This window comes from Neolamprologus multifasciatus, chromosome 3 (genome assembly GCF_963576455.1).
Source record: "Neolamprologus multifasciatus chromosome 3, fNeoMul1.2, whole genome shotgun sequence".
NCBI lineage: Eukaryota > Metazoa > Chordata > Actinopteri > Cichliformes > Cichlidae > Neolamprologus > Neolamprologus multifasciatus.
The window spans coordinates 10,042,891-10,059,509 of record NC_140441.1 but is presented as its reverse complement, the minus strand read 5'-3'; the positions used below and the strand labels follow the sequence as shown (position 1 = coordinate 10,059,509).

At 41.0% G+C, this 16,619-nt stretch overlaps 1 protein-coding gene across 1 annotated transcript in view; it reads left to right on the top strand.

Annotated features, from left to right (window-relative positions):
• Positions 1–16,619, top strand: part of LOC146521506 (V-set domain containing T-cell activation inhibitor 1-like) — a 216,209-nt gene that overhangs the window by 139,123 nt on the left and 60,467 nt on the right. The gene's annotated exons all lie outside the window — the stretch shown is intronic.

Below are 16,619 nucleotides of genomic sequence, written 5' to 3'. Positions count from 1 at the left end.
TCAGTTTGTTTTTATTTCCATTGCTGATAGTGGAAACTATCGCCGCATTTGATTTCCACCCTCAGCAAAATGACGTCATTTCAAAAGAAAAAAGAAGAACTTTAGCTCGGATTACCTTGCTGAATCCTTTTTAGGCAGGGACTCTCATTTTCTAATCGTCCCAAATAAGTGGCTTTCTCCTGAGCCCATTTTAACGTGGAGAAACTCACTTGTAACAATTTTCTTGACGACGTGTCGTATAGCGCTTCTAATCGTGCAGATCTGCTGAGAGAGATTATCGAACAAAACTTTCAGTGCACTGTGAAAGTATCAAAATAAAAAGGCCTTGTTACGTCATGACACAAGCTCCTCATCTCAGGAGGGTAAATCATACCATTAGCATGGTTTATCATACCATCATACTAATTGGCAGGCTCAACTTCACAACAAAAGAAAAATCATCAGCTAGATTCACTCCGAACCAACCATCAGCTGCACAACATACAACATAAGCCTAACGTCTTATTAGCTATGAGTTTAATCCCCAGATTCAATTCAATTCAATTCAATTTTATTTATATAGCGCCAAATCACAACAAATGTCGCCTCAAGGCGCTTCATAGATACAGAGAAAAGCCCAACAATCATATGACCCCCTATGAGCAAGCACTTTGGCGACAGTGGGAAGGAAAAACTCCCTTTTAACAGGAAGAAACCTCCGGCAGAACCAGGCTCAGGGAGGGGCGGCCATCTGCTGCGACCGGTTGGGGTGAGAGAAGGAAGACAGGATAAAAGACATGCTGTGGAAGAGAGACAGAGGTTAATAACAGATACGATTCAATACAGAGAGGTCTGTTAATACATAGTGAGTGAGAAAGGTGACTGGAAAGGAAAAACTCAATGCATCATGGGAATCCCCCGGCAGCCTACATCTATTGCAGCATAACTAAGGGAGGATTCAGGGTCACCTGGTCCAGCCCTAACTATATGCTTTAGCAAAAAGGAAGGTTTTAAGCCTAATCTTAAAAGTAGAGATAGTGTCTGTCTCCTGAATCCAAACTGGAAGCTGGTTCCACAGAAGAGGGGCCTGAAAACTGAAGGCTCTCCCTCCCATTCTACTTTTAAATACTCTAGGAACAACAAGTAGGCCTGCAGAGCGGGAGCGAAGTGCTCTAATAGGGTGATATGGTACTACAAGGTCATTAAGATAAGATGGGGCCTGATTATTTAAGACCTTGTATGTGAGGAGCAGGATTTTGAATTCAATTCTGGATTTAACAGGAAGCCAATGAAGGGAAGCCAAAACAGGAGAAATATGCTCTCTCCTTCTAGTCCCTGTCAGTACTCTTGCTGCAGCATTTTGGATTAACTGAAGGCTTTTCAGTGAGTTTTTTGGACATCCTGATAATAATGAATTGCAGTAGTCCAGCCTGGAAGTAATAAATGCATGAACTAGTTTTTCAGCGTCACTCTGAGACAGGATATTTCTAATTTTAGAGATGTTGCGCAAATGGAAGAACGCAGTCTTACATATTTGTTTAATATGTGCGTTGAAGGACATATCCTGGTCAAAAATGACTCCAAGGTTCCTCACAGTGTTACTGGAGGCCAAGGTAATGCCATCCAGAGTAAGAATCTGGTTAGATACCATATTTCTAAGCTTTTCAGCGCCGAGTACAATGACCTCAGTTTTATCTGAGTAGTTTTATCAGATCTGTGCTTCTCACTCATTTAGGCCACACACCCATTTTATTCAGTTTTCCTGTTTCCCTTCATCATAAAACATGTGACATGTTGCCATGCACTTCACAAAAGAAGTTTGTTCTGACGTATTCAGAGTTGTGTATCTAGGTACAGGATTCACTCGCACATCAAAACAGGAAACTCAGTGTTTTAGAGTCTCCACTCAACACACAACAAGCTCCAACACATCTCATTCACTCGTGCTAAAATTCAGTCACCTTTCCTCAATCTAAGAACGATCAACTAATTTGCATATCAGCTATTAACCCACTAAGATGACAGGACAACAGAAATGCATATTCAAAATGTAATCACAAAAATAGAATTTCCCTCATACAGTAAATTACTTGTGCTGCATCAAACAAGCAGGAAGCATCTCCCAATTTACTATATTAACAACTAGATTTATTGTCTGATCACTGGTTGGTCAAACCAGAATCTTTTTTCCCACAAAAGTTAAACTGTTGTCCTGCAACCTAGAGAGTCAATTTTTTTATTATTGGATAAATTCAGCATTTGATAACAAGTGTCTGTTAAATTTACACTATTTTAACACTGATGAGAGATAACAAGCTAATTTTCATTGCATGTGTGTTTGTGTTATTAGGCAGGTTTAATCAATGTCTGTGGAGCTGCATCTCCAGCAGAGCATGTTCTTAAAGCTGCCTGTCCTACACATTTATCTGCTATTATTTGATCATTTTGTAACTAATGTGCTATGAGTCCATTGATCTTTGCATCACACTAAGTGACTTGGACAAGATGGTAAACAGACTCACATGCTTAAGATGTTGTCTAATCTTCATGAGTTCTCTTGTGTTTGTGTTAGTAGGTTTAATGCATGTTCTGCTTGTGTGTGTGTGATTTTGTATGTTTCTTTTTGCAGTGTTTCAGACTCTTTCACAATTTTCCAACTTAAGCAGTCAGTTTTCTTTTCCCCAGGTTTGCTAACCCAAATTTTGATTTCCCAGATTAAACAACAAAATTCCTATGTGTTCTCACCACTCCGCTCACTCTGTTGTCCTCTCCCACTTCAACAGTCCAATAGCAGGCAGTTCTCCTTCAGCTTTGTCCTGTGTTTCACTGTCTCTTCTTGCTATTTTCTCCAAAGGTGGCAAATGTCAAACTCCAACAGTCTCCTCAGTTCTCCTCAAATGTTCTTGTCACATGCACAGTGAATTTGCAGCTTGTTGGAAACACAGTGCCATTCATCCAATCATTCAGGATGATGAGTTTGCTCTTCTTCTCTGATGCTGTTTGTCCACACTGCTGCTGCTTGCTGGGACTCTTTTCTCAGGACTTTGCTGCTGTCTCTTTATCTGCCATGTTATTGCCCTTTGGAGCTGCATTCCTTGTCTTCAGGGAGGAGTGAGAGCTCGCTTGTGAGATTGAGAGACACATGGAGCTGTAAATAAGTCAGCCAGAAACTTGGCCTGAATGTTTCCAATGATGTTAAACTATAACTTTCTTCCGACCGCTGCATGTGGAAAATTGATTCAGGTCTGTTTTTCATCTGAACGTGACAAACTAAGATATTTTCATTATTATTATCACTGCTTAACCAACACACACAACTCTCTCTCTCTGTTTTTGTGAACTGTCCTTTCTTAAAAGCAGAAAATGAGATTGTAGTTGTTCTTGGCTGATCAACACAAAACCTTTTTCCTATGATTATTTTTCATCTACAATGTAAATTTTGTCTCTTTTTTACTCTTTTTTTTCCCCTTTACAATAGCTGGTGACCTGCAGAATCACCGTTCTCACAATCAGAGGCAATTACTTTTACACAGCGCACAAAAACACTGTGACGTCAGATTAACACTCACTTTTTTCATCTGCGTAAATAAATCATTTGGCCAATGGCATGTGCCATGGTGATCCATAAATATGATCACAAGTTTATTTAACTATTTTTTAACCCTCCAAAACAAATAAACAAAAACATGATGCTATGAACACTCTACACACACATGAGTCAAGATGCAGGAAAACTGCTCACGGAAACGCTGCACATTCCAGTTATCACAGTTATCATAGTTCTGTTTCCCTCTCTTTGAAGAGTGCTCAGCCAGCTCCTGATCTGATAATGTGTAGCTTGCTCATCGGCTCAGAAAAGACCAAAACGCAACCTCACACAGTGGTTGCGTGTTTTGCCCACAGTGGCAAAGACTTGCACTTTCATATTCAATTCAGCTTCTCCGTCATGTAGTTTTCAGCTGTTTCATACAGGGTTCAGCATATTAGTTGTTATTATAGGTTTGCTCTATATCTCAGCAAAGTCTCATCCAGGATGACAAGTTTTCAAGCAGGTCAAGTGCCTCTATGCACTTAATTAGTTCAAATATTTACCTATTTTACTTCATATGTCATTGTACTGAATTTGAGCAACCCTAAGCTTAATGCAGATTACTTTCAACAATTATCCACCTCACATCATGACTGACTGAGGTGCCTCTTCATATTAATATTATTTCATCATTAACACCAGTTTACAGGTTGTTATCCTTGCTATTATTAGTATGAATACATCAAAGATAAGTTGTAATTTAATTTTGCCGTTCGTTTATTTTTCATTTTTCAGTCGGGTCTGTTTCCAACCCTTTTTAAACTACTTTAAACTACTTTGATCTCCATGTATAAACACTAATTTGTCCGGCGCCTGGACATTTTTCTCTAACCACTGCTCGTCAGCAGTGAATTTAGTGGGCTGATTACCCGTTATCACACAACTGCAGAGCCGTCTCTGGCACGAGACGCGGGGGTGGTTGCTGACACGCCCTTCTACTTCATACTACTCATGAAGCGGTGCCAGTTTTATGGGATGAAACCCAACCTTTCCCCTTTGTCACCAGTACTTCAGCTCCTTACACTAAATAAAAAGACAGTAAAAATGGAAGTAGTTCAGCAACTTAATGTGCTGTCAAAAAAATTAACTTACTTCTGACACACAGAAAACAGACATTTATACACAGTCGCGCAGATCCTTACGGCGGATCACTCCTAAACCCTTACGGCGGGTGAGACCTTTAACGTGTTTTACTTTACAATCCTTTCGGCGGATTAGTCCTATGAACCCTTACAGTGGGTTAACCTTATTACACGTATTTTTAAAATCCGTACAGTGGATTAGACTGTCAAACCCTTTCGGCGGGTGAAACCTATTTCCATTTTACGCGAGTGTGATTGAGTGAATTCTTTACCTTTCCAAGATCTCTCCGTCTATGTTTGAGGTCTTTCACTGGATCCCAGCGTCGCGGACCACTGATAAGAACACCGGCCACTCCTTCCATGGAGGAGGGTGTCAAAAAACCTCGGTGCGGGGTCCCAATGACGACAGGATACAGCGTAGATCTCTGGTTTGGAGTCACAACAATCGAGTTGCTTTTTCCAACTCCGACTCGGAGGACCAAGAAATGTAAGGAGAAAAACCTCAGGAAAGCAAAGAATCACGGGCCCAGAGTTAATTCATGTACATGGACGATTGCCTGATACGTTCCGTCGACTACAGAAACGTATAGGCAAAAGCGTGCCAGACATTCACTGGCAAGTACAAATACAAGTTAGGAAAAAACAACTTCTTATCTGCTGCTTGCATACGAGGCTGCACAGGATGCAAGCTTGCAAGACGAAGAGGAACAAGTTGATTAACGATCTTGTAGTGGGTTAAAACAATACATGTGGGTGTTTGTCTAAACTTGAGCAGACACTTTGTTTTTGCTGACACGCTATGTACAGGCATTACTGTGCAATTTAAATAAGCTAAACATAAAGGTAATAAGGTAAAATCTTTTGACAGGAGCCAAGAGGTGGAAAAGGGGCGGAGCGAGCTTTAAAGGAAGACTGCAAATTGGTTCATGCCATAACTCGGGACCATGGGGGGGGATTGGAGTTCATTATGTTTGGTTTAGTTAGGTTTTGTGTGTTTTACCCCTTCTCCTGTGTTTGTGGGCTGATCAGCCACTATTTAAGTTTCCCCTTTGTTTTGTTAAGTTAGGTCAGTTTGTTTGAGTTATCAGTAGTGTTGTCAAATTTGAGTAGAGTTCTGTTATTTTGACCTCTTTTATGGGCCCAAGATTTTGATTCTTTTTGTATGATTTAACCAATTATGTTTTTTTGGGTTAAATAAAAAATCATTTTTTTGGACTTTAACCTGTGCCTAAGTTTCCTTCACTGCTTGGTCCATTACAGTGTGTGTGTGTGTAGCTTTATCTTAAAATGACTAAGAACAGTGCTGATGTTTTTGCAACTGATGGCGGCTTCTCTGTTTGTCTGTGGCATCACTGAGATGGTCGTGTCTCTAACAGGCCTGGGGGAGGAAAGAGAGCAGGGGCGTTCACACAGTTTCACTTCTCTGTTGTTAACCATTGTGATTGGCTCATGTTGGTAAAATGAATCATTCCTGTCACACCAAAGAAAAGTGGGTACTAACCATTAAGAACTCTTTGGAATTTGTGTTCACAGGTTTTTCAAAGTTAAAGGCCCTCAGAGTGCATTGGAGAGGGGTTTAAACACTCAAATTTTGACAGCATTTTTGATTCCTCATAAATTGATAAGTTATTCACAGAAACATTCACAACAGTAGTCAAAGCTGGCACATTTGTATTTGAGGTTCATTCATGTGCCTCATGAAGACTCTGAAACTGTCTGACAGACGTTTGGGGATTTTTTTTTTCTTCACTGTGGTGAAGAATCGTTTTCATCACTTTCCTTTCTTCGTGTTCCTCCTTTGTTCTTTGTCTTCGGCTCTTCCACCTTTAGCTCTCCACAGTTCTGCATCAGCATCAAGCACACCATTGGCTCATCACCCCAACTTTCCTCCTCACGAACACAAAGTGAAACCAGAACTGTTTGTTTATTCTGCATCGATCTACAGCCCGACCGATACAACAGTGTCTGTGGAAGTTTTTTGCCTCTGATGTTTTTTACGACTCAAACCTGAGTGTCATTTCTCTTTAGTTCTGATGTCACCGCTGAGCAACACAAACCTTCTGCCGTCACAGTTACTTTCAGTAAATAAAGTTTAGTTTGACTTCAGCAGCGAGCAGGTGCACCGAGGGCTCTCGCGCTCACTTTTTACGTACAGAATTTCGAAAAAACATCAGTGCAAATGATAAGTTTGTATCATAATGTCTGGTGTTTTCGTGTTTGTTGGTTTGTTTTTATTTTACTTTATTTTGCGAGTTGGTTATTAGACGCTGCTCCAGCCAGCCAGCGAATCCCCCGCCGCCCCGCCCTCTCCTCTCTGCGCCGCAAGCAGCAGGTGCACCTCGCAAACGGTGGGCGCCCTTACTCCCAGCAAATGGGCGATAGAAAACCAATCGGTGCCTACGACATTCCCAATATGCGCTGGCTGATGTCGGGGCAGCATGAGGCATCAAAAACCGCTACTGACCACACTATTACTTTAACTTATATTAAACAAGTTGGGGCAAAGACATCAGCAGAGAGAGGTTCACTGGTCACCTTTGTATATGCGGTTAATGCCATTGGCAACACAATTCCTCCACTGTTTGTGTTCCCACACATACATTATGCAGACCACTGTGTCAGAGATGGACCAGTAGGAAGTATTGGTAGTGGAAATAAATCAGGATGGGTGCAAGAAACAGATTTCCTCATCTTTCTGAAGCACTTTGCAAACCACACCAAGGTAAGCCATGATAAAAAGTAATGGAATTGCGATGCTGGTGAACAACTACATTTTTTCAGTTTCATTGTTATGTTCAAAAGTTGGTGCAAGAGTTGTAGGTTATAATGCCCACTGAGCCAATGAGGCCAAACTCAAGGAAGACCAACCAAAATTAATGAAATATTCAGTTGCAGAAAATTCCATAATTTGTCTTTTTTGGGGGGTTGGAATATGTTCAAAAGCTAGATTTCTGCATTCTGTCACACACACACACACACACACACACACACACACACACACACACACACACACACACAGTTACATAAATGGCTCTAAGTGCATTCATGTGTTGAATAAACAAAGATTACATGTTAATGTTTTGTTAGTACCCTTATTTCATTGTGTTACATTTCACCCCAGGATATGTTACAACTAACCCAGACTATGGGGTTAATTGTAACATTTCACTCTTTGTGTTTGAGACCATACCACGCAATGGTACACAATCTTTAATGCAGGTACTACTATGGCTCTTCCGATTTTTTTCTTTTATTTTAACCTATGTTAGTAACAGATTGGAATTTTGTGTTGTAAGATTTATGACTTTCATGCTTTCATAGTGGTCCTTGGGAGAGCTTGACATTTTTCTCAGGTGGTACACACTGTAAAAAGTTTGAGAAACACTGATAAGTTAAGTGTATGTGTGCTTTTGGAAAACATTTAAAGCTGCAGTACAGAATCTTTAAAACAAGCTTAAAAGGTTTTTAGAACATAAACACAGCATCTGCTTCTCTTTACAGCTCCTCACTCCACCACGGCTGTTTGGCTCTTTCTGATAGTGTGCAAATGTGATGTACGTACTGCGGCAGTCATACAGACAACTAGATGGCCCAAAAGTTGGCCTACCTATTACTGGCTGAGGTTTTAGTAGAGTTGTGGATGGACAACATAAACATATATTATTGATTTTAATCTCCCCGATCAATGATAATGTTATGTTGGAATGTTGTTAAAGAGGGTCAAAATGTTTCAACCCAGTTTGTTTTGCAGATTCTGTTTAGCAGCTTTAATATAGAGAGAACACAACTTCCTGAATGTGTGAGTAAAATCAGGTTTCTTTGTCAGTTTAACAGTTTCTGTTGTGCCTGTCACTGTTCCCTGTCTGTTTTCTTACCTGGTTCTTCCTAACCTTGTACTTTCTCCTCACATTCCCCTCTTATATTTTAAAAGTGTGTCACACAAACAGGATATATTGTCCAAAAAAGTAAGAAAGCTTTGGGGGTGCTTTTGATTGATTTTCAGCACCCCCAAAAATGGGCTATAAACGCCCCTGATTAGAAGTACATTCATGCTAAAAACGGTTAAACTGTTTTGGGTTTGAAATCTGGCCAGAGTAAGACGTCGGTACCACAAACGATCTCCGTTGTGTCGGACGGAGAAAAGGAGCGCTGCCCCCCCACAACCAATTTTTGGCCAATCTTCTCCCGTAATGTTGTGAACAAGTGCAAATAAGAGAGGAAACAGCTCATGCATGCGCTAAATTGTCGTGCGCGCTTGTACCTTGAGAATGTTTCGTCTTTTAACAAAAAAAAAAAGCCTAAAAAAAGGAAAAAGATTTATAAAGACAACACATCAAAAGAAAGGAGAGGCGGAACAAACCGGGGCCGCTGGGGTGTGACTTGTAAAAGCAGCGCCTCCTACACAGACACAGACAGGTCTCCTCTTCGATCACATCGGGTCAGTGCACACAAGAGAGGAAACGGACATTAAAGTATCGATCTCATTACTGTCGGACGTCGATCGATCTGCCACAACTACGCAGTTTCCTTAAGTGATCTTCTACAGGAATGTCACTCGCGTGGGTTTTGTATTTGTTTTCAATGATCTGGACTTCACTTTCAAAGGGTAAAGAAACATAATCTGGCTGATTTATGTCTGTGTGTTTTATATTTTTTGTATGTATTTATTTTTGCAGCAGTGGCTTGAAGTTAGGCTGGATGTGAACAGTTGTCCTGGGAATCCATCCTACCTGACAAAGCAGCCTACCAGTTGTTTCCGCGCATGCGCACAATACAAAATTAAGTGGCAAACTGTCCTGGCTTTATGAATATGAGCTACAAGTATACTCTGATGGGGAATGATGTGCATAAACCTACGGTAGGACGTTTTGCCAAAGTAGGATGTTCTCCTCAGCGCTTCATGTGCCCACGCAGATTTCAGCTGGCGATGATGACGAACAGACCCGCCAGTTCGTCATCATCGTCGGTGACAAACGAATGTTTTCGTAATCTTTGAGAAAGTTTATAAAATTCAGGAAATCTGCGTGTTTTGGTTCGTCATCATCGTCAGAAGATGACATATGACCATGAATGTTGAAAGTTTAGATTTTGTGGCCTAAGTTGGACATGAGTCGTATTTGTTTGAGTTTTTTTTTAGATTCAGACCTTTTTTTCAGTGTTGATTGACTGATTGAAGACGAAAACACCTGGGAGTGCATCACGTGAGGGCAGACAACTTTATTTATTTATAATATTGCGACACTTGTCTTTCTCAGACGGCTGCAGATGATGTATACCTCAGATTGTTAGTAGTAGGAGAGGCGACTTTTTTTTTCACGTGTGAACTGATCATAACAATCACACATTTTCACATATTATATTGTTACTTTTGGTTTCAGCTGGAAACTGGATCATAACTGGACTCGTTTTTGTGTCTCAGTAATCACTGCGAGAGCGGTTTGATACCACCGTGTTCTCACAGGCAGGAGCTCACTCAACTCGATGTACTATGATGGCATTATTTTCTACAAAAGAATAAACTTAAGTTGCTACATTTGTTAAGCTCATCTTTATACTTTTAACTGTAACTTGTTCAAAACTCTCTGACTTGATTTAAGGAGGAAGCAGTGGATGATGTTGTGATGAGTTTTGTGGACTTGCAGTTGATCAATGTCTTACAATCAAAAGCAGTGTGGATGAAGCGACCCTTATGTGAATAATTTATTGTAATTTTTCATGACAACTTCTCCTCTCATTCTAAATAACTTAACTCTGCTGTAAATTTCCTGGCCGAATGATACGTGCATGGCTCCTGAATAACAGACAGCAGTGTTTTCATAATTCAATTCAATTCAATTTTATTTATATAGCGCCAAATCACAACAAATGTCGCCTCAAGGCGCTTCAAATAGTAACCTCTGTGCAGGCACAAAAGTCTCTTTTGGAAGTTTGACCTTAGTTTAAATCACTTTCCGCAGATCTGCGTGTTTTCAGTCTCACCTGACTGTTGGATGTATCTGTGTGTCCACTCATCACATATGAAACACTTTGCTTCGACGTGAACGTTTTAGGGGTTTTCCCTTTAGTTTTCTTTGAGCTGAAGCACTAATGGCTGTTCTTCTGTTGTGGTTTAGATCCAGATGAGGTGATCACAGTGAAGCAGGGAGAGGACGTCACTCTCCAGTGTTGGGGTTTCACAGATGCTCCCATCGAGCTGCTGGAGTGGAGCAGACCTGAGCTGACAGACTACGTGTGGTACTACAGAGAGCAGCGATCCTATGAAAAATATCAGCATCTGTCTTACAAAGGCCGGGTGAAGCTGAGAGACCCGGAGATGAAGAATGGAGACGCTTCAGTGATTCTGAAGGAAGTCACCTTCAATGATACGGGCAGATATGAGTGTTTTGTCGGAACGAGGAGAACGAGAGACAAGCGGAGCTCCATCAGTGTGAGGGTGGAGCAGGCTACTAATGATACCTCGGGTGGAGGAAACACTGAGAGAGAAAACAGGAATGTTGGAGGGAACATGGAGAGAGAAAAGTGGCGTGTTGGACAGATAGCAGCCATAGTGATTTTAGTGTTTGTAGCAACTGCATTGACTTTAATGATTGGGGTGGTTGTAGCTGTGGGGGTAGAGCAGGTTCCCTAGTAATGGGAGGGTTGGCTCCAGTCTGCATCCTAAATATTTTCAGGGAAGATACTTAGCCCAAGTTGCTCTCAGATGCAGTCATTGGAGTCTAAATGTTAGACGGAAAGCTCTTACACAGAAAAAGTGCTGGTGTGAATGTTTGAATGAGGCAAGTTGTGTAGAAAAGCATTACATAAGAACCAGTTTACTGTTTACTGATTAGTGTCGTCTCCGTTGCTTCTAACACAAAGATCAGAGACAAACAAACCCATGAGGATCTCCTGCAGAGCGATGAAGCTGCAAACGAGCTGCACTGAAATGTCACCTGATTCTTGAGTCTGCTGTTACTGTTACAGTTTGAGTTGATGGTTCAGTCCCCAAAGAAAAATGAATATAGTGAAAAACATAACTACAACACAGCTAAAATGCAATTATATTTATTAAACTGTAACTCTGAGTTATTTTAATAACTAATATTTTTGGAAAAATGTTTGAGGTGCTGCAAAATATTTCTTTTTTTTTTCTAAAAGTGTTTATTTGGTGCCAAACAGCTGTATGTAGCTAAAATGCATTTTTTAAATTAAAATAAATAAATATTTCTTTTAAAAACGAATGTTTTGTAGACACATTTGAGCTGCTGCAAAAACAGCGAATGTGGCTCATGTGTTTTTTTCCTCTTTGTTAATAATGGTACAAACGCTATGTGCTGTATTTGTCACTGAACACTTTACAACTCGATGAGATAAAATATTTTCTAAGAAGTTAATATATTTACAAGTGTTTTATACTGTTTTTCACTGATGAGGACCATCTTTCCCTGGTCTGTGAACAAATGCTATGTTTGCTGTTTATTCCTGATGTCTTTACAACATTTTTTTAAACTCCTGCACAGTTGGCACAGTGTACCTATATCTTTGTTTTACATGTACAATCAGTGTTGGGGAGTAACGGAATACATGTACCGCCGTTACGTATTTAAAATACAAAATATGAGTAACTGTATTCCGTTACAGTTACCGTTTAAAAAGGTGGTATTTAGAATACAGTTACTTTGTTGAAATAAATGGATTACACGGCGGTACTTCCCTGTTTCATATTGTGGCGGGTCAGGACTGTTTGGGTCTTGTTTTACAGCTCCGTTCTGTTGTTCCAGGTGGCAGCGTTACGGTTGCCAGGGTTACGCTCTCTCTCTGCGTGTTTCCTGGGTGAGAGAGCGCCTGTTGTTGTTGTTGTGCTAAGCTAATAGGCAGAATGCTACAGGCATAGCTCTAAAGAATGTAGCCTCATGGGCAGTGTAGTCCGTGCTGCAGGGAGAATGGACTGCCATACACGTTATGTGTCTGTGAGCGAGGGAGGGAGAAAAAGGAAAAGTACGAGCTGTCATCGAGCAGAAACGGGAGCTGGAAGCATGTAAATATAATAATAACCACTGCAGCCAAGAAGAGAGCCTGACGAGCCCAGTTGTAAGTAAGCTATTAAGACTCGACTGTACACCGTGTTCGTGTTTTCCTCCAAAAACAATAAGTTCCGTTGGAGCAGCCTTTCAACGCCTCTCTCTGTCTCTCGCTAGCAAAGTTGACCCAGACAACAAAGTAAAGCTAGTTTTCGGCTACGAGCCGACACAGAACCCACCGTATTAGCCAGAGGTCCCTTTACTACGGTTCGGAGCCGCGGACCTTCAGTAACAGTAATAAATCACAGCAATAGTACATTCATGTAGTTGTAAACAGCATGATAATATATTAAGTAATCCAAAGTATTCAGAATACGTTACTCTCATTGAGTAACGTAACGGAATACGTTACAGAATACATTTTGGGGCATGTATTCTGTATTCTGTAATGGAATACATTTTAAAAGTAACCTTCCCAACACTGTGTACAATGACAATAAATTCTTTTGAATTCTATCAGTTGAGGCAGGAAGCTCTTAAAGCACAGATGTGGATCGTTGTTATTAGAGTCTTTACCTCACAATATAAAGTGCTTTGAGGCTACTGCTGTTGTGGTTTTGTGATATATAAATTGTTTAGCTAACTTCTCTTGATGTTTTGTCCTCTCTCTGTCTGTCGGTACGTTGCATGATTTTGGATCCTCACCTGTCTTCAGCTGTCAGAGTCACTCTGTCAGCTCATCTTGAAACGTGATCAGGATGATCATGTTTTATAATCCCCCCTTGGGTTTCTTTACAGACGAGGAAGACAGTGCTGATGCGTTTGTAAGTTGTGGCGTTTTCTCTGGGTGGTAATCAGACGGGTGAGGGTGGTTTTTGGTGTTTACATGTGTTATGACTCATTCAGAGTTCAGGGCCATGCCACGTGGTACTACAATGGCCTGTGGCTTTCATAGGAAAGAGGTGAAATGACAGTTTCCTTATTATAGAGCTACACTGGCCTGTTGTTAACAGTTTTTATGACATAAAAGTGGGGTTAAAACTAGAATTTTAAACTCTGTACAATACTCAGAAAAATACTCAATAGATGATTCTTCAAATCCAACAAAGGTGTGTATGTGTGACCTTTTGACCTTTAGAATAGAATTCAACTTTATTGTCATTGCACATGTCACAAATACAAGGCAACTAAATGCAGTTATTACATTTTCACTATTATCTTTAAAACAGAAGCAGCACAAACGTTTGACAGCACTTTTATTGAATTGGAAGAAGGTGTTAGGGTCAACTTCACCATGAAGGTAAATTACTGACAGAATAAGAATTTTTCAAGTGGGAACCAAGTTGTTCAACTTTATTCCAACTTAATTCAAAATCAGGGCCGATCTTTATCTCTGTCAGATCCACAGTCAAATCCATAGAAACTGAGTTGTTACATTTAAAGTCATGTTCACATTTGAAGCATTTGGAATAAAAGAAAACATGATTTACAGACATCACATGAACATTGTTTAATGGCTCAACCAGTGCAGGTCATAGAAAGTCACTGTCATACAGTGGAAACTCTGTTACTCAGCCTTCATTCAATCACTGCGTCCTAGCTGACTGACAAGATTCATATCCTGGGCTGACTCAGAAGCAGAGCTGTTACACCTGTATGTGTCACATGAGCGTAACTTTTAACAGTATTGTGTCCTCCTGTTCTTTGTTCGGAGTTTAGTTGTTTCTCCTGTGTTTAACATGGCTTCTCCCACTAGTGTGTGTTGTGTGATGGAGTACACAGGTTAATTTGAAGGTCAGACTGCAGACCGACATCCTGAACAGCAGTGATCTAATTCGTCATGTTTGAGCGCCATCTGGTGGTGAGTCTGGTAATTGTAAAAGGATGACGTGACTTCTCATGAGCATTGTAGTGTGACTGATGGATGTTAAGCTGACCTTTTCTCCTCATCTGTCTTTAGACCTTTTTTTTTCACCGATTGAGGAGCAGAGCAGAGCTGCAGGTGACAGGCCTGACATGTCCAAAGGTAAAAGGGATGAGAATATATTTCAAAGGACCTGATCTGTGAGACCTTCAGTTCTTATCTCCTTTAGCCTGTTGAGAGAGGCGTGGTCCTCTAGTTGGTTGGAGGGTACCTTCACGTGGAGATAATCCCTGACCTCATTCTCATGTGATTACCCTTATTAGCCTTTGTGTACTTATAGCTTCAGTCTTCCTTTTTCGCTCGTTGTGTCTTACTGTTTCCTCAGTGCCTTTTGGGGTTTGTGTCCTCGACATCAAATTAGTTTACTTCCCTTTTAAATGTTCATTCTGATGGTTTCCTCTTCTTCTCTTTCTCTCTCTGTCCCCTCTACCCGTCTTGCCACCAAGGGGATCGTAGCTCAATAGTTGGCAGTTCGTCTTATAATCAGAAGGTTGCCGGTTCGAGCCCCGGCTTGGACAGTCTCGGTCGTTGTGTCCTTGGGCACGACACTTCCCCCGTTGCCTACTGGTGGTGGTCAGAGGGCCCGGTGGCGCCAGCGTCCGGCAGCCTCGCCTCTGTCAGTGCGCCCCAGGGCAGCTGTGGCTACAATGTAGCTGCCATCACCAGTGTGATGTGTGTGTGTTGTAGTGTAAAGCGCTTTGGGGTCCTTACGGTCTAATTAAAGCGCTATACAAATACAGGTCATTTACCATTTAGCATGGGGAGCAGGGCTTTCAGCTGCCCTGCTCCACGACTCTATAATTCCCGACCTCCTGATTTAAGAAATATCTCTTCCTTCTCTCTCTTTAAGTCCCAACTCAAAACTTACTTGTTCAAAAAAGCTTATCCTACATAACCTCTCCACTCTGCTATTTTAAATTTGCTTTATGTCTTATGCTTGAAAATGTGTAAACTGCTTGTTTTTATGTTGCTTTTATTATTCTGCTGTGTACAGTGTCCTTGAGTGTTCTGAAAGGTGCTTTCAAATAAAATGTATTATTATTATTATCATTAAATATTTAGTCTGCATTGAAAAAAGGAGACAGGGAGGCAAAACGGCTAAATTAAAGGGTTTTATTAATGTTTCTATTATTAATTAAATTAAATGAGTCAGGCAACCCATTGTAACCTTATAGAGAAAGAAAACAAAACTCAGGAATTGGTCAAGTCCACCACCATCATCCCGGTGCCAAAGAAATCCTCAGTGTCCTGCCTTAATGAGTACTGTCCCATCACCCTGACCCCCATCATCACGAAGTGCTTCATGAAACTTGTCATGCCACACGTGACATGTGCCACCAGATCACTGGATCTGCTGCAGTCGGTGACCCCAGCCAGCTACATCAGATAGTTAAAACAGCTGCCAAGATCATCAGAACATCTCTCTCTCTTACAGGACATCTTTCACAAGCATCAGCAAGGCTTCCTGGTGATGCAGCCTCCGCCTTCACACCTCTCACATGGACTCTTTCTTTTCTTTTTTCTCCTTCCATCTGGCAGACGCTATCGCAGCATCTGGGCCCGATCCTTCAGACTGCAAAATGAGTGGGAGTGTGCTGGGTTAAATCTCACCACCAGGTGGCGCTATTGCTTTGTCTGTTCATAGGTTGCATTGCGATAACCAGTCGAGGCTTAGCAAAGTCAGAAGCAGGAAATATTTCTCACATGTGCGCTGGTTAAATAGTCATGAATGAACCCAACTCAACTTCATCCTTATTTGTGACTTTGTGGAAAACACTGCCCGTGAGTATTTTGAGCTTTTGACATGTCTTCAATTATTATTTTTTAGTACTTTACATACAATTGTGATTTTTAGGGAAGTTAATTTTAATAATAATAATAATAATGGATTGCATTTATATAGCGCTTTTTGAGGTCTTCAAAGCGCTTTACAATACCACTATTCATTCACTCTCACATTCACACACTGGTGGAGGCAGCTACAGTTGTAGCCACAGCTGCCCTGGGGCAGACTGAAGGAAGCGAGGCTGCCATATCGCGCCATC